The sequence below is a fragment of the Corvus moneduloides genome, chromosome 1 (genome assembly GCF_009650955.1).
Source record: "Corvus moneduloides isolate bCorMon1 chromosome 1, bCorMon1.pri, whole genome shotgun sequence".
Classification (NCBI taxonomy): Eukaryota; Metazoa; Chordata; class Aves; order Passeriformes; family Corvidae; genus Corvus; species Corvus moneduloides.
Window position 1 is genome coordinate 107,526,038 of NC_045476.1, and position 6,000 is coordinate 107,532,037.

Sequence of the window (6,000 nt, forward strand, 5' to 3'; positions counted from 1 at the left end):
AAATCTGTCTACTACCAAATGGAAGATATGAGGCTGAGTTCTTCCTACTTTTTTTCTTGTTAGGTGTCCTAATTTAATTTTCTTATGCATACCTAAAAAATATTTTATTGCCCATAATGGTCTTCTTGCTGCATTTTCAAATCTGGCTGAAAATAATGAAAGGGCTTACAAGTAGTTCTGGAGAAAACTGTTTGACAGGTAAGGAAGAAGGCAAATTGGAATGGACAAAATTCATACAAATAGATAACATAATTGCATAAGATGTATTTTCATAGGAAATCACACGTACACAAAAAAATCTATTCCTACTCAAAGCTAATGCTGTCTCATCATCCAAGCTTGATAACAAAGCAACTACTGAAGTTCTGCATCTCTGATGAAAAGGAGCTGCCACTTCCAGTGGAAGTATGTGACGCCGCTTTGGAGAGTTCAAGTTAAAGTGTGTGTGAGACACCTGCTCTTCACAGAAGAATTCTGCCTGAAACATATTAGCAATTTAGTGCAGATAATGGCAGCTAAAATCACTGATATATATGACATAATCCTTTACAAATAAAAAAAATATATATATTTTAAAGTGCTATGAGTACTGTTCAAATGCAGATGGACAGCAAATGGAATAGCTTGCTGTTTCTCTAAAACCAGTAACAGGTGCTTCCTATACAGCACATTTGAAGGTGTCTGAGAAGATGGGTGTAATTATTTTACGGTTTAGAGAACTAAAACACTGAGAAATTAAATGGCCTAGGTGGTGACCATCTGAAGAGCCAGCATGTCCTCCTGGAAGGACTGCGTGTTTAGCAACATGGGGTTATTGCTAACCTGGGCTCCACGGCTTCTGTGCTGGAGCGCGAGGTGCTGCGACCTTCCAAGAGCATCTCATTAGTGAAGCCGCTCAGCAGGGCAGCCACACACACACACATGCACGCACAAACGCACAGACAGCTTCAGTAATTTGGGTCAACGGCAAAGAGGCAGGAAGGGTCTCTGCATAGAGTTCCACAGACAGAGGTTTATTGCAGCCACGCCATGAAGAAGTCCAGGGACAAAGGAAAAAGACAATGCAGGGTCCAGGTTTAAGTACAGAAGCAGGGAGAGCATCAGGGACCAATGATCTGAGGGCATGAGGGCAGTACACAGGCAGGACTAGGGAATGGGAGCCAATGGGGAAGCCCTGGGGGAGTGGCGAGGGGCAAGGGCCAATGGGGGAACTTGGAGTGCCGAAATTTCTAGGGCAGAGACACATAAGGTAACAAAGGGGGCAGAGAGGCCAACGGCCAACCAGGGACGCAGAACTGGGGTACATTAACATAGCAACACAAAGCAGCCTGGGGGAAGCTTTTTCTGTTCACCCTAACCTGACAGAAGTCTCTGGTACTAGGGACTGTCTTACTCAACAACTCTCTTTGTTTTTTGCACCACAGGCTAACTGGCCACCACATGGGGTGACTAAAGTGTGTAATATTATCTGATTATTCAGATTAGTTTGGGAAAAAAGTCTGCCTATTACCCTAGTAATTCTGTCCAGATGGACTAAACAAGAAAGATCAAAGATACCTTCTTCACTGTGGGAAAGATCAGAGGCAGCATCTGTGGGAGTTTTGACCACATCATAAGCATAGGGAAAAAACATCCAAAATACCGGCCTCCGCCACGCACCTGACCTGCAGAGCCCCGTGGAGATGCCTCTGTTAGGCCTGTGAATAACCTGATGAGACAAATAGTAGCCAGTGATACAGGAGAGAAGTAACAAAGCCTATTCCTTGGGATCAGGAATGTATCTTTGCATATGCTCCAGCATGTGTATGCCTTCATGTCTAGAGATCAGGGTGTAAAACCTCATATATGGATCTGAAAGCAACAAACATTGTGTAAGCCCTCCCTTGCCCTGATAAGGGATTCCGCCATGTTCCCATTGCCCTTACCTGTTGCTGTTGTGAATGATATTCATTTCATCTGACTTCCCAGGTATGTACTTAGATCTTCTGAAGAATTCCTTTCCCAGGTAGCATCTATGGAGCTATAGGATTGACTCCAGAGACTGAGCCTTTGTGTGATGAAAGGAGCTGAGATACTGTGGCTCATGCAAGTGCTGAGAAAAGTCAACAGGAAACAGGCGTCCCAAGGGCCAAAGAAGACTGAGGAAAATTTTTATGATTAGAAAATCACTGACTCAACGACATACAAGCTCGGAAGCAAATATCAACTTCAGGGTTATAACTGACATTTGGGAGAGTTGTTTATAAATATGTTTATATGCTTCCATGTATGTCTATGCCAGTTTTTGCTTCTTCAGGGATCCATCTACAGGAACCCTTAGAATTCAATATGGCTTTTGAAATGTTCAGCACAAAGAACTTCAGTGGCGCTACATCTCTTGATGCCACCTAATATCTATAAGAAACTTAAGACCTCCAAGAGGGATTTCTCCTTGTCATTACCTCTACAAGAGAGGCTGCTGCTTTGGGTTGGTTGTTTGGGGTTTTTGTTGCTGTTGTTAGCTTTTGCTTTGTTTTTTTTATAGAAATAGGACACATTACAAACATTACCACTCCCTACAAATCTTTCACTTCAAAATACGTAAGGTCTTTTTTATCAGATCAGACCTATATAACAGTTAACCATTAGAAGTTATTTTGAAATAATATGAGTATTTTAATGAACTGACAGTATTGAGACACTTTCTCAGTTATCTCCTTTGTATATACTTTTAATAAAATTCTGAGATGATAAATTATGATTAGTAAATTCTTCAGGTAATGACCAACCTTGAAGATTTCTCACTAGACCTGTCTGTGGAAGACTTTACTACAGATGGAGTTCTCTGAATCAAAAAGTCTATTGCAAAAGATGCAGAAAAAAATCTCATTAAACAAAAAAACCCAAAATATAGTATGAAGGGTCTCAGCAGCCTAGAAGCAAAAGTGGTTCCTCTATCTCTCCTGAGATGTTGAGACCAATCAGGCAAATGATTATGTGATACTATATATCAACAAGCAAGGGGACATCAAGAAGAACTGAGATGATCAAAGAATGCAAATGTTTCTGTGCACAGCTAAAGAGAATTCTGCAACCTGTCTCATGCTTGCAAAAAGGCAAAATACAATCTCAAGACATACAGAATAAAATTACACATGTAGTCATGGTGGCGTATTATGAAGATATACTGCCTATAAAGTGAGGTGAGACTGGGAGGTACCTAATGGCTTTAGCAGTCTTACAGAGTACCTAAATCATTACCCTTGGAAGGTGTTTATTTTCACAGAGCAAGGAGAGGTTGCATAGAGGCGTCTGAGGATGATAGAAAAACTTGCAGTAAGTGGAGAGGAAAGGATGTAATTACACATTCATCCACTGTATAATTTCAGTGTGTGTCAGCATCTTCGATGTTATGTGCAGTTCTGGTGCCTTCATCTCAAAAAAATGTAGCAGAATAGGAAGAAGCTTAGAGACAGCAACGAGAAAAATAAAAGGTATGGAACAGCTCCTGAACCAGCACAGACTGAATAGACTAAGTGTTTTCAGATAGGGAAAGAAATGACTGAGGGGTTGTATGATGGAGCTGTATAAATACTGTGACTGGCACTGAGTCAGAAAAGAGAAAATAATTTTTCTTTGTGTCTTAAGAAAAGAATTTAAGGCCATAATGAAACTAACAAGTGCTATTTTTGAAACAAATTAAAGTATTCGCATAATATAAAGGTAGAAGTTTCACAACTAGCCACAGGATACTGTAGATGCTAAAAATTTGAGAAACAAAGAAAACTTGATCCTTTGGATCATGAAGGCCAAGAGCTACAGACTGATGGGTAATTAAACAGGAAAAATATTTTTCTTTCTATGCTTGTCTTTCCCTTTTGCTCTTCTGTGGACAGGTGGTGCTGGTGAAAGCTGGAAAGAGAGCTCTTTATTTTGCTCACTGGCTCCACGCAGCCACTCTTACATTCTTGATTGGTTTGCACCCTTGCCTTTAGGTGATGAGACCTCTGAATTTCCTGCATCTAACAAATGCATCAGACTGGGTAAAGATGCAGTCATAAATGACTTACCTTAGATCTAGTCTCTCCAGAAATCTAAGTCCAATAATATTGGAAAATGCAGTTATGTTTACTCATTTCTGACTTGACAATAAAATGATAATGCATCCTCCATAAAGTTCAGTGAAATGCCAACAGCAATAAGATTATTTTAAAGGTATATAGAGCCAAATTTTGCTTCACTTTGTGGTCAGCATGATGCAGCAGGATGCAGCATAGCAGAAAAAAGCCTTTTTTTTTTTTTCTATTATTACTTCACATACCACTAAATACATATTTATCAAAGGTTTTGTTTCCTAACCTCATGTTTTCTCTGCCAAGGATAAAGCATGCAGATGAAAAATATGTCATGGAAATTACAAATGGGTGTATAGGCTATGGGGAAATGATGTATGTAATGAATTAAATCTGCAGATTAGATAGAGAATACTAATGAGTTTAAACAATATCAGATCAGGGTACTCAGATTCACCAGAATCAGTGAGCCAGAGCAGGTTATGTTCTCTGATTCTTTCTCTCTCTCTTTCTTCTCCCTCTGCAGCCTGAACAGATTAATTGCTGGTTCAGTGCAAGGTTAATAATCACTACCAACTGCCAGATTCACTTAAGAGATTACAGAAGAGATATTAACAGCACACTGATATGGCAAAGCTTGGATCTTCTGAGAAATTGTCTCTGCCTGGAAAAGAGGGAACTGAGACTCACAGGGTATTTCATGCAGACAGACCTACATCTACCTCAGCAGGTTACCTAGTTTACAAAAAAAAAAAAAAAAAAAACCTAAAAATTATGCCCCTTCCTTGTTCTTACGTAACTGTGCGCAAAAATAGGTTTAGAGAGAAAGAGGACTGGAAGGGTCACATACAGATTTCATTCTTTACTCTGAAATATTTTAGTGAAGTTATTAATATCCTGAAATATTTTCAGGAAGGTATTAATATTGAGTGGCTAATTTTGTGGAGGTACATGAATTAGAAAAGTCGTAGGATTTAAGTCACAGAAGCGTGTGCGTATGGGTTCAAATGGGGGGCAGAAGGGTAAGAGCTATTATAGACTGTGGAACTGCAAGAGAGGAAACATCCTAAAGAGTAGCACAGCAATAAATCATGCATAACATGCACTTTTTAATAGCAAAAAAAAAAAAAAAAAAATTCTTGTTTAGGAAGTAATATAGCACATCCTTTAAAATAATTAATTTAGAATCTGACAATTCCAAAGATAACATCCTGCAGTGATTAAGACAGACCTGTGCTTCTTCCAGACACATATCAGGGAATCTGAAACAGCTCTCTGAGGGGAAAAACAAACAAACACATAAACCTTATTGTCTTCCTGCTGCACTCCTGTTTACAGTAACAACTGCTGGGGTGATGAAGGCTGGTACACCTTTGAATACGAGCACCTTGCTTGTCCAAGTGCAGTTTATTCAAGAACAAAGAAGAACAATGGTCTTTAGCCTACATTCTAATTTCATGTACCCACTTCCTTGACTTTCAGTGAGGGGGTGGCCCCTGCACTGGGTCAGTTGGGCAGCAAGTCATGTTAGTTCCTGCTGTGCCATCACTCACTGTTGCCTGCCTCAGGGATTAGTGGTCATGGCTCCAGCACCGGTCTCTGCTCATCTGTCACATCTTCAGGAGGTTACCCCGTGTCTAGGAGCCTATCTCCAGTCAGGAGCTTCATCTTTCTGAAACCAATTCTGCTTCTTGGGAACAATTCAGTTGGACACCATCTCTTCAAAGCCCTGAAAGTCCCAGTCTTCCCACTTTAGTAGCCTATGTGCAGAAGGGCACATAGGCACATGATGAGCCTTCAAATTGGTGATTCTGTCTTCTGTCTCTGTATGTGGAGGACTCAAAATGTGCCACTTTTTTTTTTTTAAATCTGGCTGTTATCAGAATTTACCACCAGCCTGTCCTGGTCACAGAAGTAGCAGGCTTTTGTCAGGGAATTCAAAAGTTCA